This window comes from Dermacentor albipictus, chromosome 1, assembly GCF_038994185.2.
Source record: "Dermacentor albipictus isolate Rhodes 1998 colony chromosome 1, USDA_Dalb.pri_finalv2, whole genome shotgun sequence".
Taxonomy (NCBI): Eukaryota; Metazoa; Arthropoda; class Arachnida; order Ixodida; family Ixodidae; genus Dermacentor; species Dermacentor albipictus.
In genome coordinates this window covers 496299783-496324742 of record NC_091821.1, presented here as the reverse complement: position 1 = coordinate 496324742, position 24960 = coordinate 496299783, and the positions used below count along the sequence as shown (strand labels likewise).

General features: G+C 42.8%; 1 long non-coding RNA gene across 1 annotated transcript; it reads left to right on the top strand.

Annotated features, from left to right (window-relative positions):
* The first annotated feature begins 3757 nt into the window (after positions 1-3757).
* LOC135908809 (uncharacterized) lies at positions 3758-19419 on the top strand. Its single transcript, XR_010566431.1, has 5 exons — positions 3758-3866; positions 4698-4740; positions 5572-5677; positions 8149-8217; positions 16223-19419. It is a non-coding gene; the product is annotated as an uncharacterized lncRNA (long non-coding RNA).
* Positions 19420-24960: the final 5541 nt, after the last annotated feature.

The window sequence follows — 24960 nt, the reverse complement described above, 5'->3', positions numbered from 1 at the left end:
TCTAAAAATCTTGGCACCAAGTCTCGCGACATCGTTTAAGAGAGCATTTTACATGGGCACATACCAGGAAGTATTGAAAGTCGCAAGACTGACGCCTATTTATAAAAGTGGGGACACCAATAATTTAGGTTATTATCGGGCCATATTGGTAGTGAACTGCATAAACATATTTTTTGAGAAATTACTGGCTAGTAGAATAAGAAAAGTTCTGCATAAATATATGATCCTGTCCCTGCGTCAAGACGGCTTTCAGAAGTCTCGAGCGTCAATTACGGCTATTATGTCTTTAACTGATGTGACCAATCAAGCCTTGAACAACAACAAAATACCAATAGGAATATTTTTAGATATAAGAAAGGCATTTGATACTATCGACTATCACATTTTACTTATGGAATGAGAAAGACTTGGATTTCGAGGCATTTTTTCAGGCTTTTTAAAGAGCTATCTCGATAGCCGTAAACAATCTGTGGTCGTCGATGAGCGCACCTCAAGTCTCTCTGACAATACTATGATCCCCTATGTTGGTTTCTCATGATATGACATTACTATGGGCGTACCACAAGAATCGGTACTTGGGCCAGTATTATTTGCAGTTTCCAGGGTGGTCCCAGCTAACTTGGACCAAGATTTTGAAAAGGCCTATGCGTTCTTCAGAACAGAAATTGCGTGGATGCTGTTAACGTTTATCTAAACTTAACTACCATATTTTGCTCGTATTTTTTTTAGTAATTACCCGCGATAAATTATTTATCTTTCAATATAGCTTGAAACATTCAGGCGTCAATAGAAAAGTTGTGGAGCTCCGCAAATATTGCCCAGCCCAAGCAATTCCAACGATATAGACTAAGCGTGGCCGTTATCATTCGAGAAAAACCAAAGCCCGCGGAGTTAAAAAAATACTACGCGACAGCGCGCTCTGTACGCCCGAATTCGCCATGATTGCAGCGCTCTCATCAGTGATTTGTAAAAACATCGCTCGCCTCGCGCCTTTCGTGATACCCGCGACAGAGCTTCACGTTGTGCTTGGTTCCGAGATAAACGCCAGTGGGTTCGGGCAGCAGTTGAAATACAGCGTGGCTTCCGTTTCTCCAGGGCGATAATTGCACTCTCACGCTAGCAGATTGCATGCTGCGGAAAAATAACAAGCTCATGAGTTGGAATTTGGGAGCAAGACCCCAACAAGCAAACATGAACTATAACAAGCTTGATAACGTCGTGTGAGTTACGCTGGTTGTCACAAAAGTATAGGAATTGTAAACTGACACGGAAGTTTCACACAGATGGCTCTTTTCATGGATACGTTTGTAGAGATTTATTCTCTGTGATGTCTGTCTAAAAAATGTGTTAAACAAGTAGCCCTCTGCCATAATTAAGTGTTGACACCTTGTGAGCACGTCCGATGTAGCTTTTTTGATGACGCGAGACGGTATCTCGCTGCAGGGCTCAGCAACCTCTGCCATTCGCGCTTCTGGTGTCGTTGTAGGTTTACGGTGTACTCGGTATTTCACATGTCCCCACAAGAAGAACTCAAGAGGTGTCAAGTTCAGTGACCTTGCAGGCCATGCCACTGGTCCATGCCACCCGACCCACTGGTGTTTGAAGGCTTCGTCAAACCAGGATCGGGCAAGGCTGCTGCTGTGAGCTGGTGTACCGTCGTGCTGATACCAAGCTCACTTTAAAAACGCAAGAGGAAGAACACAGCTAAAATTTTCGACTGGGCCTTCCAAGGTGTCGCCCATGTACCGCTGAGCAGTGAGCATGTGGTGAAAAAATATGGGGCCAATTATTCTTCCGTCAAAGATGCCGCACCACACACACTGAATGATAATTAGTACTGTCTGCGCCGCCCAATGCGTATTCTTATCGCACCAGTAATGCGCATTATGGATGTTGACTTGAGAACTTCTGGAGAAGGTTGCCTCATCTGTCCAGATCTCTTTGTCAAATAAATCCGGTATTTCATCACTGTTCACAAGGATACAATTCAAGAAATCAAGCCGCCATTGAAAGTCTCTTTCTTCGAGCTTTTGATCCAGTTGGAGGTGACACGGATGCATTTCAGCCTTCCTAAGAACTCTTCACACTAATGACTGAAATGCCGGCCTCACCACTCATATCACGCACTCTGGAATGAGCGTTTGCAGTCATGAAAGCCAAAATGTCTCCTTCAGCCACTTCACTGATGGTCCCCTTTCTGTACCTTGCGTTCTTGAAGCTACCTGTTTGTTCAAGCGCCAAGTGACTCCCCGTAATTGTGTTCGCGCTACGTCTTCGTCCCCCATTGCCAATTTCGGTATACCTTGGCAGCTTTCCTCTTGTCGCCCCCTGCCGCTCCCAAGGCTAAGACCATGCTCGCCTTCTGCTCGCTTGATTACGGCATACTTTAGGCACTGCAAACAAGTTGTTCGAAACTGTTGCACGGCACGACAGTAATAGACAGTCGAGCTCACTTGCATCTGGCGGCTGGCCCAGCTTGGAAGAAAAGTGGCGTTGTAACAAATGATGTTCCCTCTCGCACAGGTTTCAGATGTATGATGCATGCTTTATGATGCATGGAATTTCGATGGAGGCGAAATGCGAAAACATCGGTGTACTTAAATTTAGGTGCACGTTAAATATCCCCAGGTGGTCGAAATTTCTGGAGTCCTCCCTTACGGCGTGCCTCATAATCAGAAAGTGGTTTTGGCAGGTAAAACCCCATATTCTAATTTTTACCAGAGTTCGAAACCAATCCTCGGACTAAGTAGGGTTACCGGGCACGTGAAACTAGGCATGTATTTCTCTTATCTAAGTGACAAAATTTATTCTTTGAACGTTGTCTAGTGCTGCCCAGAATCGAACTGACATCATGTGCATTTCGATATTTATTCACACACGTGCCACGCGCGGACTCCACAGCGGCGTCACTAGATGGCATTACTCGTTCGAACGGTTCGTTTCTGCCCTGGAATGCCGCTTCGTACTTACTTTGCTTATATGCGAATTGCATTATTGCCGTCATTCGTGGTCAGATCTGTTCTGCCGTGAGTTTAGAATTCTGCTGGTGGGTTTTGTCGTAACTAGACGAGGTACTGATACGTCACGGCGGGAACTTGTCTCATTGCTTTTTCATTTGTCATATGAACCAGTGTCTGAAAAATGTTCGCGCGTTTGCGGCATTACGTTTCTTCATTTCAGCGTAATGAGGGCCAATTATATCTACTCTCCGTAGTCTCTGCTCGAAAGCTCTCTCGTCTAACGTAGTTAACGGGTTTAGTCACTTCTAAACGCATCTTTCATTAAAATAGCGAGGCCATCGCCACGCTAGCACAGACGGCCTTCGAATAGCACTGCGGTGCACTGTAAACACAAATGAGCCCATATGGGCGTTTTAACAGTTGATATGCCATTTTTCCCCTCTAGCCTAAAATGGGTACACCCACGAGAAGAAGTTAAATAAGCTAGAACCATTATTATACCCCCGGCCCCATTTGAAGGGACATTGCGGTTGTAAAATGGGGGTTTTCAAGGAATAACGGTGGCGTACGGGAAAGTGGGAGTGTTGAAATACACCCATATCTGATACGAGCCAAATAGACAGCCGTGACCAATAAGGCAGGCAGCCGCAGCGACAATTTCAGTAGATTATTTCTGCAGTCAGATTCGAAATATCCCGCGCAATGTGTGTCGGCGCTGTTTTTCTGTTCGGAGTGGCCGCGCCTTGGTGCTGCAGAGGTCGCCGAAAGTCGGAACTACGCGCGGAGGAACACAAGCCTTCGGAGCGCTCGCGCGCGCGCGTTGAAAGTTCAGCTATTTGTCAGCGGCTGCACATTCTTCTACCGTGGTTGATGTTTCACACTGCTTTGAACCCTCAAGACTCCACGGTAAGTGACTTTGAACGATTATTACATGTTCTATGAGTGTGCATATGTTCTAAGTGAGGAGACGCGCTGATATGACTTATTGAAGGTCTCAGTACAACATGGCGCGACAGTTGGCCGTCTACAACCATTTTGCACGATCACTCTGTTTCTTCGAGCTTTGTCGTAATCGAGGTGACTTGAGTGTTTAGGGTCAAGCGAGTGTACTTAAACATTAGAATTTTACATGATGAGGGACTGTGCCGCGTCTTTAATTGGGTGGATGTGAGCATTCGACATGTTCCCCGAAGCGCAAGCCACTACCACATAGTTATGTGCAGTGCGAGGTGAGCTAAGCTTCACCGCCTAACCGCGGCCTGAAAGTGTGGCGGCTCGTTAAGGGTTTACTGCGGTGCGCGTGTGTGAGTGTTTGTACAGCGATCATTTGAGCGAGAACCGGCGGCGCTTCTTCGTGCGCGGTATCTGCTAGCTGGCGCGTACGCGGCGCCAGTCCCCTAGCTCGTGCGATTGTGTGCAGTAGGTCGCTCACTAAGCGCGCATTGTGCAGATTTGCCAGTACGCTCCGTGCTATCGTCTGTGTCTCTTCGCGCCCACGCCGCTGATTGTGCAGGGAGTGTGCGACTGCGGCGTGTAGCATGTAGAGCCTGCGCCCGTCGACTTTGATCTACGGGCGTGAAATGTCGGCGGCGCGTTTGTGGTATTAAAAGCGTGTGGTGAGCTTCCAACGGCACTACGGTTCAACGCCGCATGAACTGCCGGCCAGAGTATAAGAAACGCTTTATAGTTTATAGTTAGCGTACTGCTTGGCGGTAACAGTGTCCTTCTTTTATTCAGATTACTGGATACGCCGTCACTTGAACCTCGGCGGCCGGAGCAGGTGAGTACCAGTGGCGCCGGCACCTCGGCGGCCAGAAAACGATGCCTGCGCCGTGACGGGATATATCAATTTACGCGATAGAATTGCCGGCGAGGGCTCATACGGGCGCGTCGCTCCATGGCTGTGTTCTTTGATGGAGGCCGCCACTACGCCTGCCGTGCACATACTACGCTACATCTATACAGTCGATGCTTGTGCAATGTTGTTATTCAACAGCTGGCGCTGTGCACTGGATACCTGGACTTGTTTATTGTTTAATTACTTTGCTGCTTTGCCGTTGCGTATTGGGTACAGATATTGAGTTTTGAATTCTAGGTGCCAAATTCACACAAAAAAGTGGCGCTTTTCAACTCAGGATCATATCACACATCATAGCATCATCCTATATTGCACAAATATTAATAACAACATTTCTACTGCTGGTGAAAAAATAAAGGCAGACCGATCAACCTGTATCTGTGAGAAAAATGTGCTTGAAGTCTGCCATCGTCTATTATAAAAAGGTAATACCTTGGTATTCAATGTCAGTAACACTCATAAGTTATGCATCCTTTTGTGTGAAATAATTTGTCTTAGAAGCCATTCATTGTAAGAGATCAGTAAACATCTCATAGCTTAAGTAGTGCATAAGTGTATGAGTTAGGCAAAGGGTTTAGTTGGTAAAGAGCAAAGCCATTAAGGTATAAAATTTTGGCAAGCTTAGTTTAACAATAAGCTGACATATATACAAAACCTAATGTAGCATCAGATGCTCTCCAAGATAAACTGGCGACCAGCTTTTTCGTGTTCCATGTGATCATTGTAGTGTCAACTTTTTCTCTTTTATTTCAGGACTGTGGTTGCGGCCGTTTCGTTGCCAGCTGTGAGGATGAAGCAGCTTCATAACCAGAGATCAGTCGCCTCCCATCAGTTTCCCTTTTCAGCAATAGAGGTCTTGGTATGCTCTTACTTAGAGTTTACTTTTATTACACTATATGTTTTAAGTGCAATGGCTAGTTTAGCGGTATCACTTAGAGTGATTGGTGTGACACCTGTTCCATGGGACGTATGCAGATTATCCCACGTAACTTTAGCAACCTTAAAAAATATGCATGTGCCACCTAGCTGCACAGAAACTAGGTAATGTTGTTTCCTGTCTCTTGGAAATACTTAGATTTTCTGCATTTTGCCTAATTACCTAATTATTCTTAATCAAATAATCAACTCAGATATTATAATTAGATAAAAAGTCTCAATTATAAAATTGTAGTGCAACGTGAACATTTTCCAGTACAGCTTTCTGTGGCTCAATATGTGCTACATAACGTGTTTGTAGGAGCATGAAAGAAGCCTGAGAATCCCGCAGAGTGCCTTGAGTGTGTGTGTGACAGCACCTGTGTTGTGTTCTTCCTTCAGTCCTTGTTTTTTGCGCTGTACAAACATGTCGACCTCAAATGGCCAGTCCCGTGGCAGCTTTGCATGTATTTGAGTGTGTGCCCTGTATAGGCATGTGTGTTCCAGTAAGAAAAAAAAATACTGAAGGAGCCTAACGTGATGTATTTCAGGACAAGTGTATGATGTAAATTACTATGTGAAAATAAAATAGGAAACCGAAACAAGACTTCACAGTAGAGATATGCAGGTGTGTGCATCAGCATAATGACGAATCCCTCGTGCAAGTTTAGAATAATATTCATTAAGTTAGTTTCTGTCATTCTTCTCTGTCACATTATTGCAAAAATGTGCTCTCTAGTATTGCACCATCAAAAACACAGTTCAAATACATCATTTGCTGGCACCTTCACATTCATAGCAACATAAAGAGGAATGGTTAAAAATTTGCTTTGCTTCTCTGACCTTCATTTTAGGTCCTTCTCAAGTTTGCTGAGCTTCTTAATGTATCATAGACACCCTCCAGTGTTTACAGGCAGCTTGAGCACATTATGCCAGATTGTGAAAAAACTGCAGAGGTCGCAGTGTCTATAGCGGTGCCCCGTATATGCAAGTTTCTTGCATGATGCATTATGCTCAGTACCAATTAGATGAAGTTATCATTTTAGCAAAAATCTTTGTTTTCCAGATATATATCAATGTGTGTCCAAAGAACTGCACTTTTTAAAGGAGTTGCTCATTCTCTAAGTCTACTGTTCGGTGTTGTAAAATGCATGTATGTTGGACAGCATAGTGCTTGGCCTTCACCTGAAGGTAGTAGTGGCCCATTTGCATGTGCATAAAGCTGCAGTAAGCCAAATGTGAAAAGATACGATATACGATACAGTCAATACGATACAGTCATGTAGCAAAATTTACACATCAGCGAACTGTTCGATGCAATCCCTAGGAAAGTAAGCAAGAATATAAAAAATGGGCTTATATGATAAACAGTACCTATGTTTCAGGTGCATGGCCTTCTACTGCCATATTCCATAACAGTTCATTATTTAACACCTCAAAACTGTTGGCCGTGTTTATGTCTAACTGCTTTAACTTCTAAAATTTTCATTGATTGCACTATGAAGGTTTTGGACGTGACTTAAGTCGCTCCCAGAAATAAATTTATAGTTGTGGCCGTCCTATGTGTGATAAGAAAGAAACATTTTGGAACCAGGTGACTGCTATGCAGTATGCTAAGTATGCGTATTAGAACAGTCATTTATATTTTCATTGTAACCATGTATAAAATATGTATGTGCACATCTCAAAGCCATAGACTAATTTTAATTGAAGGTGTTATTTTGTGGAGTAGGTTTTTTTGTAAGCATTCTCTATAATTTGCACTACATTAAGGTGTAGTGAAGCCAAGCGAAAAATAGTCAAGACAAAATGGCTAAAGTACATCCTTAAGAGTCGCATTTGGATGACTTTACAGCATGTAGCAAAACAAGAATGGGAACTGAGGTGCTTACTTTTTGTTCATTATTACCATATGGCACCAGCATGCAATGAAAACAAAAGAGGAAGAGAAATGAAGTGCACCAAAGGGCAACTCTATCCTGATGGGAGCTGAATTCACATCAGCATGGTGCATGTAATCTTTGAGTTATAGCAGCAGCTGTCCACCTGTTCACTTTGTTGCACATTTTTATTGTTTATGTACTAAGTCTGGCCCTGGAAGTGTTGGGCAGTGCCACTTGTGGCGTTGGTGCGGCATGCAACACATCCTTCTAACCACAGGTGTCATGTATTATGTGAACCTAAGTTCAATTCATGTAATGCACAAAAGTTCCATTTGAAAGGATGTGCCATATTTGTCACCATTGCCATGAGTAGCACTGGCTGACAGTCACAGGGCGAGACGTTAACCTTGCTCAGCTATTCTGCAAAACCATTTTACATACAAATGTAGTAATTAGTATACATGCCAAAAGCCTCACAGAATAAAATTTTTGATCCGCATCTTACAACGATTGTTATTTTGCTTTACCTCAGGGTGCCTTTCTACCGGTGTTGCATCCTGTCACTGACCACTCCAACGATCTCTGCAGAATCGTTACGCAGGTGTGTTCTTTTGCGATTCTCTGTACTGATATTTTGTAGTTTTCGTTCGATGTAAATGCACAGATCGAATGAAAAACAGGTTAGAAGATGAGCTCACAGGCACTGTGTCTAAACGTTTGTGAGGAAGGAAAATCTTTGTTACAAGTTATAATTATAGCAACACAAGAGAGTGTGCACATCAAACCACTAGTACCTAGCAAGCCTTATACACAGCATTATACCGTAGAAGACAAAACATCAGGCGAAAACCTGTACTAAACTAGGGACTGTATTAAAACGTTTTGGAGGCTTGAAGTATTTCTTGGGTTACTCGGTCTAATTGCTTGAACTGAACTTGAAACAGTATGCATTCACATTTGATACAATCTGCAGCAAGATCTGAACAAAGGGCTGCAATACTGTAAGGGCTTCCTATTGAAGTAGCAACCAGTCTTCCCAGTGTACTGCAGCCTCAGGAAAATGAAATGTGGTACACTGCACCACATGCACACACAACAAATTTTAATCCATAAGCATCTTCACTGTGCTTGTGCAGGACTGGGCAACTGGCTGTTTGTTCGTGACCGAAACAACTACGTACATCAAGACTGTACTGGGAAGCCACTATCTTTTTCAGTTAGTGTAACAGTCCATAAACATATGGATTTACATGAACATTTTGTCTGCCACACTTTTCATTGTCGTTTTTTTGCGCTCTTGCTTTGATGGCTAGGAAACATTTCAGGCTCGCTGAAGAGACAGGTAGCCCAGTAGCTTCCCTCACAAAGTTATTTTGATTTTTAAGAGCCAACTTGCTTTGGACAATGCTGAATAACACATCAAAAGGCCCGGGATTATTCACGAGGTTAGAGTGACTTTGAAAGAAGCTTATGAGTGTTCTTTTTTAACTCTGATCTGTCTGCTGAGATCAAATCATGTCAGCTTTTAATGAAGCAACGTTCAGGTTGGAAAACTGGAAGGCTGTGTGGGTACTCAAACAACATCAATGCTTCAGCTAGCTGAAGTTGCTCCATGACATCAAGGCAGAAGCAAATGACATGGCAAAGGAAAGGTTGGTGGACAAAGGACTCTTGGTGGCAATTGTGTAGGTTCAAGGGCTATTGCAGTGAGTAAGAAAATGTGTTCCCGATACAGCGTGAATATAGTGTTAATGCTGAAGAACAAACTGGCACCATCTGCCTAGTCCTACACAAGCACGTGCACAGAAAGGGATGCCTGTTGGCCTTGAGGGCCACCACTAGAGAGATCAGCTGCTATCGCTATTACATAGAATGTGACATTAGATGACTATAGTTCACACCTTTGCTGCAGCTCGCTGGCTGGGCAATTGAAGCCTTGATTGTAAGGTTGAAAAGTTTCAATCTCAAGGTGGCAATTTAGTTGCCAACTCTTACAGCGTGGTTCACTACTCAGTGATGCAGTGCTGGACGTATTCGACCAAGCCTGGTGCGAGTTCTCATGAGTGCCTATGTTCAAGCTGCCGCTAGATACTTAGTTGATAAAGTCACTGAAAACGAAATGTGGTCATCGAAAGAGTCATGAAAACGATGTACGCAAGGTTTGTAGTGTGCTCACTTGTATGACATTAGTCAGAACACCCTGTGTAGATGTTCCAAAAGGACTTCGTCTTGGCAAGTTGGTGCTTAGATTTCCTAGGTATACTTTGTGGCGCAAAATACATTTCTTGAAAGGGACAGAAGAAAGGAAGACAGTGAAGTGCCAAACTACCAACTGTTTAATGACAGCCTGAACAAACATATAGAAGAAAATACAACTTCCGCTCAAGCGCAGGGAGCCTAGGTGCGACAGAGCAGCATGGTCGCGATAACACACTTTGGATGAAGCACATTTCTGCGGAAAAAAGCACATTTCTGCAAATTTCTGCAGAACTGCAAGGGAGTTGTTGGAAGCATTTTATATTAAAAAGAAAGGGTCTGATTGTGTCAGCGATACATCTATCGTACTATATTCCGCAGAAATGTGCTTCACCCAAAGTATGCTATCATGACCATGTTGTTCTGTCACACCTTGGCTCCCTGCGCATGAGCGGAAGTTGTATTTTCTTCTATACGTTTGTTCAGGCTGTCATTAAACAGTTGGTGGTTTGGCACTTCACTGTCTTCCTTTTTTCTGTCCCTTTTCAAGAATTGTATTTTGCGCCACAAAGTATACCTAGGAAACCCTGCCTAGAGATGCTGGCAGAAGTGCAGCAGATGTGTGGATTGAGGAGAAAGATATAAGCTGTTCAAGTTCCACATATAACAGACTGACAATAAATGGTCGTTCAGCAAGAACTCTGACAAAAGGGGCAAGCCGCACTCCCCACGACAAAAGCTATAGAAACAGTAGGGTTATTGCAGCAAAATTGCCTATAGCTCTTTTGTGAAAGATCGTGCCAACTGAATAACTAATATAAAAGCATCAAGTTGCTCCAATAAAAGCCTTTGTTACACTACACACCAGACTGAGATGTAAGGTCTAGGTTGTTTTGGAGCCAAGATGCCCACAAGCAATGCTTAAAACATGTAAACGCTTGGAAGTAACTGTGAATAAACTGCTGCCATGATTAAACTGCTGATTAAACTGATTAACACTTCACAGCTGGTATCACACAATGTTGTTTTCTATGCCACGGAAAGATTACAGCACGTGGGGGCCACAATTATTCTAGAGGCCAATACAGACAGAGTGCCAGCAAGCATGGACTAAAGATTTTCCCATGTGCATTGATGTAGTCTACCACATTTGGTTTTCTTGGGGGCACAGTCATATTGGAGTAACAATTTTCTGCCTGAATATTCATCGCAGGGAGCACTGCAGCCAGCTAAAGCGAGTTTCTTGTTAACACCTTGCCACAGATGTAGACTTGACCCATTTTTCTAGGCAGATTTGTTGGGTTCAAGAAAGAACACAGAGTAACTTAAGAACTTTATTTCTTCTAGATTTAAGGTGTGGGGCCAGGTGTTAACCATTGTTTTAAAAATTTGACCAAACCGGGAAAGATTCTTTTTTGAAAGTCTTCTCATATCAGTTTGATATACTAGTCCCTGGCTTAGTATGCGTGCGTGTGCTGTGGCTTTTTCTTAGTGTGTTTAAAAGGTCGTTTTCCTTTTGAGTGTTCTAGTCGCAAGGAAATCACAAATATATTTTGATTTCAGCAACCTTTGTCACATTACACAATTCCTTTACATGTTGCAACCAAGCTTATTCTTTAAACACATGCCTTTCTTTCAGCATGAAAAAAACATCTTAGACGAAAAAAGGCAAAAATGGCTGCTTATGCATTTGCATGATATTCCAACTGAGAGGGGTGAGAAGTAATAAAATGTTCTACTTTCATAATTTTTCTACCATGTGCATAACATTTCTCAATAGGAATGAAGCAATGAATAAAGGGAAAGTCAGACATCCACCCGTTCGTAGCAATCGCTACAAAGGAAACCCATACGGATTCCTCGAAAGAAAGGCCTCGTAGTTGAAGAAAAATTCGTCCTGGTCCGGGACTCGAACCCGGGACCACCGCCTTTCCGGGGCAGCCGCTCTACCATTTGAGCTAACCAGGCGGCTAGCAGATGGCAGGGCGAAGTCGAATTTGTCGACAACACAAAGCAAAGGCAAGAGTTTGGCGTAGTAGTTCTGCGGAAACCCGCAAGGTGGAGAGAAGCAATGAATAAAGGGAAAGTCAGACATCCACCCGTTCGTAGCAATCGCTACAAAGGAAACCCATACGGATTCCTCGAAAGAAAGGCCTCATAGTTGAAGAAAAATTCGTCCTGGTCCGGGACTCGAACCCGGAACCACCGCCTTTCCGGGGCAGCCAGTCTACGATCTGAGCTAACCAGGATTTTCCCTTTATTCATTACTTCTCTCCACCTTGCGGGTTTCCGCAGAACTACTACGTCAAACTCTTGCCTTTGCTTTGTGTTGTCGACAAATTCGATTTCGCCCTGCCATCTGCTAGCCGCCTGGTTTGCTCAGATGGTAGAGCGGCTACGCCGGAAAGACGGTGGTCCTGGTTTCGAGTCCCGGACCAGGACGAATTTTTCTTGAACTATGAGGCTTTTCTTTCGAGGAACCTGTATGGGTTTCCTTTGTAGCGATTGCTACGAACGGGTGGATGTCTGACTTTCCCTTTATTCATTGCTTCATTCCTATTGAGAAATGTTATGCACATGGTAGAAAAATTATGAAAGTAGAACATTTTATTACTTCTCACCCCTCTCAGTTGGAATATCATGCAAATGCATAAGCAGCCATTTTTGCCTTGTTTCGTCTATCTAAGATGTTTTTTCCATGCTGAAAGAAAGGCATGTTGGGGCGAGCAAAAATGGCATGTGCAATAAAGATAAGCACAGATGTCCCGGCAGTGTTGCTGTCAAACAAGAAATTGTGATATTGAGCGACTGAGCAAAATAACTAAATGCGTGCTTGCCAAACTATAGCTGGCATTTGCACCTTGATTGTGACTTAGCTACCAGAAGAAATTTGTTTTGTCTTGTTCTTTTTCTGTTAAAATGTAGTTTTTTCTTTGTTTACTTTCGTTTGGGTTTTTGTAGCTATATCTGTGCACATGTGACCAATAATGCCGTCTGGAAGTTAGTGGTTGTTGGTATTTCTCACTGCCTGTCGTTTGTTCAGTGTGTACTAAAGTCAAAAGAGCACCAACCAGTATAAACCAGTGTGTTGAATTTGTTTTCTTGTGTTAGTGCAAATGATCTGACTGGTTATGTGTCCAAATAAACAATTAGATTATGAAAACAAAGTTCATCAGAACATATCATTTGTTTTACTTATAATTACCTTATTTCAACTGCAGAACCCACATGTTCAGGCATGTAGATTTAAGTAGAACAATTCTTTTTGCGATTGTTAGTTCTGAACAGGTGAGAGCAGTGCTAAGGAGACAAAGTGAGTCCACATAGATAAATGGCATGGTGCACTGTGCACGGACCTGATAATTGATGTGTTTTTACAACAGACAAGCAAATAAATATCTAGTAACACCTTGTCAAAGGCACGAAAGCACATAAAGAGGCAGGGATTGGCCACATACAAATGTGCCTTGGTTGTAGGTTTGTTAACAAGCATGCCACTTTCCTGTAACTTCAGAATACAGGTGCTGCACTGACACATACATCTCTTTTTTGTTATTATGCGAAGCATACTAGCCGCACAACCACGCTCTTCCTTGCTGCGCCGCGCGCGGCCGCGTAGCTACCATATGACGTCATAACAGCTGCAAAAGCGGAGGCTCAACTCGTGCGCTCGCTTGCGGCCGCGTAGCTACATAGCCGGGTCTCAGCTCCTGCGCTCGCCTGCGTGAGTTGTTTCTTCGTCTAGCCGAACCAAATATAGCCAAGCAACAGCAGTTCACCAGGCTAAACAGTGGTTCAACAACTAAAATAAAGGCTAGTATGCTTCGCATCCTGGGCTTAACCTTATTTAAGCCACAGCCATTTTTTTGTGGGATTTGATTAGTTTCGGGGTTAATGGTTACTGCTTTCGCTAACATGTTGCACTTGTGATATTCGGGACGTCATCTGTACTATTTAGAGTGTATGTACCCTAATGGTCACATAGTGGTGCTTAATCGTGAAGGCTCTCATTCAAATATTGTCTGGTCTACATATGCTTTTCTTCATGCCAAAAAAATAAGATATACTACGTTTGCGTCAGAAGGAAAGAAACTGAGTGGTGTCTATTATTGCACATAAATCTATGCTTAGTTGCGTTAACATTTTTGCATAATTTCAACAACTTATTTGGTGCATTTCTGTAACATTCACACTCTGGCTTATCCACTTAGGTGTAACGAATAATAAAGGCAGAAAAGTAAAGCATTGCAGTGGATTTAACCTACTGCTGTTGATTCTGTTACCTTTTCGCAGCTTTTCTTTTTGGAAAAGCATATGTACAAAAGCACGTTTTGACCAAATAGGCTGCTGTTTGCGAGGCTTTGCAAGCACCACTATAACGGGACAAAAGCAGTGTGGCCATTTGGTAATACAAATTCTGGTGTATTGGCACCACAAAAAGTAAAAGAAGAAAGATATGTACGCATGACACAAGCACCGGATCTCACTTCAAGCTTTAAAATAAGGAAACGCAATATTTAATAACAGGTGGAAACATTATGTGATGATATCTGTTAAAAGAAATTCTTTATGCAGTGCAACTAATGGATCACTGATACATTTATCATTCTTCTTAAATGTTGCAAACCACAATTACGTTGCGTGTTGTCAGGTCATAATACCTCGCTACACCGCAAGTTTTGTGGAACACAGGACCGCGGTCACATTCTTTGCAGCATTTACCATTGTGTGAGGGAGGGTTGTTTCACACAGATGACTCATACTGCCTCAATCTCCCTGATTTCGCAATAGAGCATCCCATCTGTCCGATGTAGGCACGGCCTTGTGATGGCAGCAGACTACGCAACGCTTGCGGCCTAGCTCACTAGATGCGTATTGTGCTTCAAGCCACAACCAACCTCTTTCTTTTTTTGGCTTCTGCCTTTTGTTGCAGCACAAAACTCTCCTAACAAGGGCCTGAGAAAAAGGATTTGCGCAACTAAATAAGGCATGACTAGGGAATATAATGAATGAGATGATGAAGTAAAGAAGTGGTTGCAGTTGTTTCGTATGCATTTGGGATTTTCGTGAGTAATTGTGTAGCTGGTCCCTACGGGCAAACATTTTTTTTTGTATGAAACATGTGAATAGAAATTTGCTCTGATGAGAAAAAAAGACTGAAGCCAGGAAAACAAACTAACTTGTTTGTTGTGTGCAGCACAATTTGCAGGCGTTGCACTGTGCAACGGAGGTTATGTACAGTCTGCCATTCCTATCCAGTCATGCTTGCATTGCATAGACACGCATTGTAATAATTTGAGATTGAGGCTAATGAAGTTTGTGTGCAACAACTCTCATCCGCACATTGTGATGCACTGCAAAATAGAGTGGTTCGTTCCAGTGTTCTTCGAAACTCGTTGCCAGAAATTATGAGCAAATGTACATAAGATAATTAAGCTTTGGCAGATTAGCGTGAAAAGGACAAATGCATCGGTCATTCTCAAATAAATTGCACGAAGAACTTGTTTTTGAATTAATAACGTCACTTCGTGTCACTACGTGTTGTATATGTCTGTTTTCATATTAAAGCCAGAGTTGAGGTTAAGCACTTGTGTCCTGCATGTCTTTGTCTTTGTTTGATTCTGTGGTGCCATTACACCAGAGTAAATCCATGACAGAAGCTGCCAGTCCATGCAGTTATACTACATTGGGCTCAGTATGGCTGGCAGCCTGAATGTGACGAGTGCGAAGGAGCAGTAGGAACTTCAGAAGGGTAGAATTTTGTGTCAGTTGGTGGCGCATATTATAGTATGGTGAAGCTCTATAGATGAAACAGTGTGAGGCGAGACAGGTGGGAAAGTACTACAGAGAACTGTGAAAGTTTACTGGAAAGTTTTGCTGCAGCAGGACAATGCGTGCATTATCCTGGTGCAGCAAAATTTGCCAATGTTCGTAGCTGTCAGTAGCACTTCCCCATCTACATTACGCTTCACTATACACTAGTAGCAGTAACAACAGCAACCAACTGACTCAAGCAATAATCAATGCCCACAGAATTGCCAAATTGTAGGAGAAATGTTTCAGTGTAACACGTTTTGTTAACTGACAAGTAAATGGCACACATATCTGCAAGCCGATGATCAGGTGCATTTTTCATGCACATACATTATTTCGTACAACTGCTTCCTGCTTTGGTTTTTTATGGCTTTTAGGAAGCATTCCAAAGTACTTAACCTGTATGACTGTTCTAATATTAAATCTGTAGTCAGCCAGCACTATGTGTCATTACTGCATACGCTCTTACTTCGTCAGTGTTCTTCGCGCTGTTCCCAACTAAATATGAATAACCAAATAACCATTTTTTTAATTTTTAGGTTATGGCGAGAATACTCTTTATATGTAATTAATTAGAAAAATTTTCTCAATTTTAGGAAGAAGTCCGGCTGGCCCCAAGCCTGGTGTGAAATGAAGAAATGGCACTCCACATCAATTCATGTTTACTTGTTGTCATAACCAGTCTGTTAGCTTAATTTTTGGTTCTTCCTATTGAATTCTCAAGAAAGGTACCAACTCTGTCATTCATTGAAAACGAATTTTTGCACTTGGGGACGCAGCCATGCACAAAGCCTTTTAGCTCATTAATATTTTTATTCTTAATGAAAGTGCAGCTCCTGCGTGGAGCAATGGGTTGAATAAGACGAGGGTAAATGAAAAGATGGCGACATTAATTGTCAACAGTTGTCCAACAAAACAAGTCTCAAGGTGGAGCCAACATCATTGCAAGGGAACCAAATGGCTCCAGCCTGAGACATTCGTTGTTCAACCTGGCAAGTCTCCTTGTCGAAATATTTCCTCTAGCCTGAGACCTATACCCACCCTCGACCAACAATACACCCATACATTTGGCAACCCATGGCAAGGTAACAAATTCACATTCAAAGAAAGAGAATGTAGTGTGCACCCTGGAAGGTAGCATGAACAGTATTTTATTTACTTAATGAAATGCAGGTTTGCTATCCAACTACTTTATTTCGATCCCCATTTTATAACTGGACAGCATGGTTCCTCAGAGAGAATATTTATTCGAAGCTCACACAATCTTGTTCCTGTATGTCCGTTAAATCTGCCCTGGTTGCTACACTACCAGCCCTGTCTGCAATTGCATAGCTGTGTTTTGATTATGCATCACAATTCAAAAGAATAGTTAGGCATCTACCTCAGAATGTCTGCTACTGCGTTGCAGCTTGAATTCTATATCTAGGTGGTTACTGTGATGCCATGTGCTTTTTAAATAAGACCAATATGCTATCTGAAGTGCAATTAAATGCAATCTCAAATGACCTCAGCTCGGGGAATGACACGATTGGAAACCAATGTGATCAGGAGGATTTGATTTCTGAAAACAAGGCACTTAAACATGAGAAACCAGTACTAATCTCGTCTAAAGATGCTGTTATTGGGTATGATAGGGGAGTTACTTGTTCGTGGCTGCATTTGCAGCATGTTACATTGCTGGCTTTATATATTGCACTGGGTACAGTGAAATGTTGCTGCTTGCACAATATTCAACTAAACATGGTAGCCATGCTAAAGTGTCCATGCAGAACACAACTCATCCACTATTAAGGACTGCAGTGGAACCTTCATAAACGAAAATCGCTTAAGCGAAACTGCCGCTTAAACAGGACACCATCCTGATGGTTGGTTGGCTCTCTGCAATGTCTCGCACTAAATAGAATGCCTGGTAAATGGAACCAATTTCCCTGGCCCCTTGAGGCTCCATTTAAAGAGTGCCCACTGTAAAAATATAGGGGGGATCCTGTTCGGAACTTTCGCAAATCTAGTCGTAAACAAAACTGCATTTCAGTGGGAGTGAAATGCAAAAGCACCCGTGTACTTAAATTTAGGTGCATGTTAAAGAACCCCAGGTTGTCCAAATTAATCCGGGGTTACTCGCTATGGCACGCCTCATAATCAGCAGGTGGGTTCTGGTTTGTAAAATACGGTTTATTTTTAATAGCCTGCTCGGAAATACAGCCCAATAACTACATTAAATTATGTAGCTTGTTTGTGTGTTGAGTCCCAATTTCTTAATTTAGTACTTTGGCATTTATCATATTTGTGTGCTAGTCCATGCAAAATACCACTGATCAGCCTCATTATACAAGCCACTGTTAATTTAGAATGGCTTAGTCAAGCAACTTAAACTTACAGCACAAACACCTAAGACGGACCACAAAAGGAACATACGACACATCGAGGCTAACAACTTCTTTGTTTCTTCATTGTCGATGCAATATAAACCCTAGACCACGCAACCGTGCTGGCAATCAGATTACATTACAGAGATCTGCCAAATTATCACATAAGCAAACGTAGGAAGTCAAATTTAGATGGGTGCAGGGACAAAAATATCTCACTGATGCAATTATGGCCTTGCCTTTTTATGTGGTAGGCCTCTATCGTAGGCCGCGCATGCTCATTCTTGCTTTTGCCTAGAATCGACGTCCCGTCAAGTTGTGCCTCACAATTGTTGCAAGAGTTTATATGCGCACCAAGATGCGCTGCTCTCTCTACATTGTTTACTTTTTGCGCATGTTCCCTGAGTAGCTCATTGACGCAATGCCCTATCTAGCCAAGCTATATCTTACCACATGAGAGTGGAATGGTGTAAACCACGCCGACAGCGCGCGACACGTATGAAGCACTATGCCGAATTTGGCCTCTTCCTCTGCTCTCTCCGCAGGTGCGTGAGCATAGCTTTAAAAGCTTGTTCGGCGAAGAAAAAGCCAAAGGAACACTATGCCTGCAAGCTACTCCCTTGAGTTGATAAATTACCTTATGTATTTAAGGGACCACGCAGGGAACATGCGCAAAAAAGTAAACAAGAATGTAGGTAGAGGAGTGCACCTTGTTGCGCATGCAAACCCTTACAACAGTTGTGAGACACGACTTGATAGGACGTCGATTCTTGGCAAAAGCAAGAATGAGCATGCGCAGCTTGCCTTAGAGGCCTACCACATAAAAAGGCAAGGCGATAATTGCATCAGTGACATATCTTTGTCCCTGCACCCATCTGAATTTGACTTCCTACGTTTGCTTATGCGGTAATTTGGTAGATCTCTGTAATGTAGTCTGTGCGGTTGTGTGGCCTAGGGTTTATATATGCAGTGATGACAAAGAAATAAAGAAGTCAGTTAGCGCCAGTGTGTGCCGTATCTGCCTTTTGTGGTCCGTCTTAGGTGTTTGCACTGTCAGTTTAAGTTCAGAATTATGTACCAACTAGGCCCAAATGGAGTTTTACTGTTAGTCAAGCAAGCTCAATATATAGTCTGTGCAAAAGTGTGGAGTGTCACTGCAAAGTAACAGTTCAAACATATGGCTATGTAGTTACAGTTCAGTATGAAACGAGATAAGATTTCTTAGCATTTCTTTCATTTGCTAATTTCATTGTGTTAGGACATGTAGAATACTAGTAACTGGCATGCACGCCTACAATGTACAGTATTCTTTTTTAAAATCCAGACAATTATTTTACTGGGGCAGAAATTTGATTTCTTTTGGGCCCGAAAGTGAACATATATTTCTTACATTTGATGTTTAATAAATTTTCTTTGCTGTCGGTGTGTGTCTCGTGCATTTTTCCTTTCAGCAAGTAGCAACTGATCTCGAAGGCGTTTGCTGGCCTCGGAGGCACTTCCGGTAACTAGCATTTTCGATAGGACGATTGTATAAAAGCTTTGCAACGAGGGGCTCTGTGATCAGCGAAAGGAAAAAATGAAGACGGGCGGTGACGGGTTCATTCACCATTGGACCACCTGTGCGCGTGACTTGGTCGATTCAGCGGTGGCCGTGTGCCGTCGATTGGACCACGTGTGGCGAGCCCGCGGCGAAATGCTTCGTGGCGGTACGCCGTGCCTATGCAGCAGCAGACGGAATACCGGAGGCCACCGTGTCGGACGCCGGCGTTCGCTCCGAGCAGGTGCGACGCCTGCTCAGGTGGCAGCTCACGGACGGGCTAGTTCCCTTGAGCCTTGATCGCCGGCGTTCGTCATTTTGGCCTGCGGCGTTCCGTCTGGTGCTGCGTAAGCGCGGGACCCGCGCCACCAAGCATTTCGCTACGTGCTTGCCGCACCTAAACTAAAATGCCTTTGATTCCTTCACAAAACTCCCATTGTACCTCCCCGTCAAATGGGGGTGAAGGGGGTGAAGTGGGCGTATTACGGTACCCCCGTTGTGTGCCCAATTAATGCCCATGTCAATGGGAGTTTTATCGTACACCCATTCAATGGGAGGAAAACGATGTACAAAAGGGAATGCGCTAGAGGACAAGCAAAAAACGCCCATCTGGGTGTTTTTTTGTTTACAGTGTGTGTAGATACGCCGCGTATTATCAAAACCTTGCAAATTTGATGGCGCAAAGGTATACATGTACGATTACCAACTCTGTGCCTATTGAAACCACTGTAATCTGAAAGTAGCGTGAGGTTTCCCAGAATGTCGTTGCGGAAGATCTTTCTCCTTGTGGATACTCCATCACTTTATTACGAGAAACTGAATTCTTAGCGAGTCCGTCCAACGTAACTTTTCACATGTCACCTCGAAAAACGTGTCAGGCAGTTTCTCGATCGTTTCTCACGTCATTAATACATCGCCAAGATAGCACAACACTCTGTTCACATACTCCAAAGTGCAAACTATCGCCACGGCTAGGTTAGAGGGGGGCGCTTCCCATCACATACCAGACGCAAACATGGAATAGACCTAAAAGGATGTTTACAGTGACCAATTGCTGCGAATAAAGTTGTGCTTGAAATGTGGTTACGTTGTAGAAAGATTGAAAAAGAAACAATGATTTATTTCCATCCTTGCAGCCCTACAAAAGTATATTCCATAGTGCGCAAAAAAATTATTGGTTTCCAGAAAGCTACGTAGCATTGATTAATAGTATATGCACATTGCAATTTTTATTGGATTTTGGGAAAGCTACAACTTGCATAGCCCGCTCATTTTCTTTCACTAGCGCTAACGCTCGAGTTTTCTACAGAGAATCTAATTGCTGAGCTATGGCGTCCCTCAAGTCACAAGAAACAGATGTTTGCTTTTAGAAAACAGGTGGCTTGTCCTGTAGAACTATTTGCGATGATGTGTCACCTATCAGTCAGAATGATGTATCAGACCCCTCGAATCTGTTTTCTATGGATGCACCTGATTTATCAAGGCCAATATTGGACAGGCTCGTCCAATTCAGCTTCAGAAGTTCTAACCAGTGAGGACCGAGCGCCAAAGTGTCATATTTTTATGGCGTGCGCACTACAACTAGAAGCAGGATCGACTTCTGGCCATTTTTACTACGAGTACGTTCAACTTAACCACATCTCACTGTGGGGCACCACCCCATGTTTTAGCCGTAGCCCTACATTTCTACGGCTACATCCTACCAATTTTGCCCCAACACAATTTATGGTACAATGGACTCATTTCTTCGTTTATCACTTGTGTTGTAAGACTCCTACAGGTGACTCTTTCACAATTTAGTTATTGTCACACAAAAACATACGACTGAGCAAAACGTCTTCCTTACCATTCATACCGCATGAGTCAGAACAGCCTTCAAAGTAAGTGCACTCTTATGGAGCACCTACCAAACGCGGCGCCATTTTGTTGAGCCTTGCGATATGTTTCACCTTTTCTGCATGCTCGCCATCGATACTTATTGAACCGGAAGGATGCACTGGTCTGGGGCGATCCGCAGTAGAAACAGCACCTTAACGTGCCTGAAAGATCAGTGTTGTAGGTCGTAGCCTTTCTTGACCATGTGTTGACCTGGCGTTAAATTTGTTGGAGTTGCTAGACGAAGTTTATTATTTTGAGTTTCTTAGGATAGAACTTCCTGGTTCATAGGTGGTTTAAAAGGCCATTGTGCTCTTGCTGAACAGCTTGACTTGCGACGTCTCGTCATTAAGTTAGGTAACGAAATGATCTCACAAAGTTTCATCCAAGCATTGCCGAAATCTAAAGACCAGCGTATGCCTTTATTATGTCTTCTAGTCTTTTGATGTCGAAAGGGCGTGGTGGAGATAGGCAAGCCCCTACGAGTGTAAAAGCGAGCTTTCTATTTTTCGCACTCAACGAAAGAAATTTAACAAAAACATTTATTGGGCATATCAATGCTTTCTTACTGCAGAAGGATGTTACATGAAAGGAAAACACATTATCAGTCTGGTTACAGATGTTATATTTTCCTTTAGCTTAATCTCGCTACTTATCATTGAGGAGGGGCTGTTCTTGAGGAGCACGATCGTCGTCTTGAAGAGAGTGCACGTGTACCCTGCATGGTAGAAAGGACCGAAAATTAACAAATCTTGGCAATCAACCACAGAAATATACACTGTATTATCACTTGCTGCGGAATGGTCTGGAGATGTTATAGCTAGTTCTGAGAAAAATGTTTCATGTTGGTTCACACAAAGTTGTTGAGGAACCAATGTGTGGCCTGCGGGTGCAGCAGTAACTACGGTAAGCAGAAATCGCTCTTTGCCGTACCAACGTGCAACGTAGATCAGCTGTGGCGTGTGTACATGTTGTGAACTATTTCGGCTGTATCTGTTTCTACTTGACAAAGGACACCAGTCCATGGACTGCTAGCGTGACATGGAAAATCTTCTCACTATCTGATTACTTGCGATAGAAATGAGCATAGGCGTGCTCGTGTACGGGCAATCCAATGCATCCTTGAGACATCCAAGTGCCAGTTGTTATAGAATATTTCCATCAGCTACTGGCATAGTTGTCGTACATTTCAAGCCTACTGTCATGCCTGTGTAGGCCGCAGGTATGATGGCATATATCCCAATTAAGAAATACACCACACCATGTCTGGGTTTGTTCATCGTGTACAGCCGAATGTTGTTTCAGAGGGAGGGCACAGGTTGAACAACAAATGCATAGAAGCATGGTAAGCAAACTTGCATAAGAAAGAATTCAAAAATTAAGTATGGTGATTGCTATTCCATGTCATTAGAGAGTAGTCCTCTTTGTCATGCAATCATAATGAGCGTTGACTGACGCACGTCCCATATTTAGATGTGGTATTCCTCACTGCTTTGTTTGTTGTATCATTCGGTTGCGATAGGCGAACAAAATTGGTGAATAATCTATATCCAGTGCACAGCTCGACGTTTCAATGCATGGTCAAATGGGATGAGCACACTGGTACTTTTGAGTGAATTATGGTGCTCTTCTAGGCACATGCTCAAGCACCGGCTAGTCTGCATGCCCGATATACAATGGACCAAATATGCACGTGATCAAACGAATAGACTACACTACCCCTGACAGATACGAGACAAACTTTGGGTATCTTTAACTAAGCAAGCCTCCAATGCTTGGGTGTCATTATCAATTCACTTGTGGACTGCTATGCACATATAGTTCCAGCAAAAATAAAATAGGCAGCATAAGCCAAACAGTTAACAACTGAATTAAGAAAGGCAAGGAGGCAAGCGAGGCTTGCTTGGTTGTCCAGTACGTGTCAGAGGCAACGTACTGTATTCCTTTCACATGTGGTCAAATGTACACAAGGCAGACTGGCTGGTGCCTAAATATGTACCTATGAAATCACCATATTTCACTCAAAAGACCAGTATGCTTGTCAGACTTGGCCACACACATCCGCAATGGGGCTTCAGGCTGGATTAGTATTGCTTATCTGTTTTCAGCCGCGGTCGAAAATTGGCAAGAGAAATCAGTCCGGCACCACCACATAATTAACAATAAGTGTGAGCCAGCCCCCCATATCAACGCATGATGAAAGGCGTCCTTTCTTGATTACAAGGGATATAAATTAGTCTGTGCCTATTTACTTACTATTTTTATCCAAACACCGTTTATCGCTATTTTATGCCTCAGTATTACACCTTATGCCTTCCCTCTAAAATTAACTTGTGCACAACCCAAGCGCACATCCAGTGCTATTTTTGTTGATCCTTCCATCAAGTTAAACAGTCAGTTGCTAGCCGAGGTCATGTTGTATGGTCTCCTTTCCATCGCTGCATAAAATTTGTCCTGAAAAGTTACATGAACTGACAGGCAAATTCAAATTGACGCTACAAATTTCGCTGAGTGGACATGGCTCGTTCTCAGAAATGCACAAGAACAGTGATGGGTATCTGTTGGCATCCTGTAGTGTGTGCAAACTAGCTGCGACATTGCTACAGTAGACACACTCACAACTGCTACAATGCCTACTAGCATGAATGGGGGGAGCTTGCAAAAATATGAAGAAAGTCAGAGAAAATACAGCGAGATTACCAGAAAACACCTCACTACTGAAGTAACTGCAGCACAATGAATACTCGCTCTCCTATTTCATTTCAAGAAATTCGAGCTGATTAAAAGTGCATTTGCCAGTGGCACTTATTCTGAGAACAAGACAGAAATAATTGCAAATATCAATGTTAACCAATGGTATGCACACGGCGTGCTTAGACTTGTGACATATATGGCACACTACACTTCAAATTTTTACATGGACAAAAAGTGCACATGTGTAGCATAAGCAGAACGGAAAATATGAAAATATATGCTACAGCATACGAAACAGTTCCAAACAAATTAAACCAAAATAAAAATAAAGTATACTGTGTAATAAGCGAAAATAAAATTGAACTTGTAGCCAAGCGTTTGATGCGAGAAACATACTAAACGTCAGGACATGTCAGGTGTAGTTTTAACTGAACAAAATAATGTGTGCACAATGTCTTCAAATACAAATAAGCAGCAAGTGAAATAAAGTTGTATAAATATTTAGCCTATTTAGCAAGCTACATTATGTAATATGTCTATAAACTTATCCACTAAAAAAACCGTAAACTTAATTTTGTGAACACGTACACTCAATGCATACCTGACATGTCCATCCAGATTACACGCCGTGCTGCTGCACTGTTGTGCTACACTGTTGTGGGTCACGGCTTCACCACTACGCAGATAATTATGTGTAAACTTATAGCTGTGGCACAATACGACTGTCACATCGTGAACACATGCAAGTAGCATGTAAAAACAGTAACGAAAACAATGCCTGCACTGGTGCAGGGTGGCAACAAAGCACAAAGTCGAAGTCACTGATGAATGTCACGATAACAGGGACCCCTTCAACAAATCA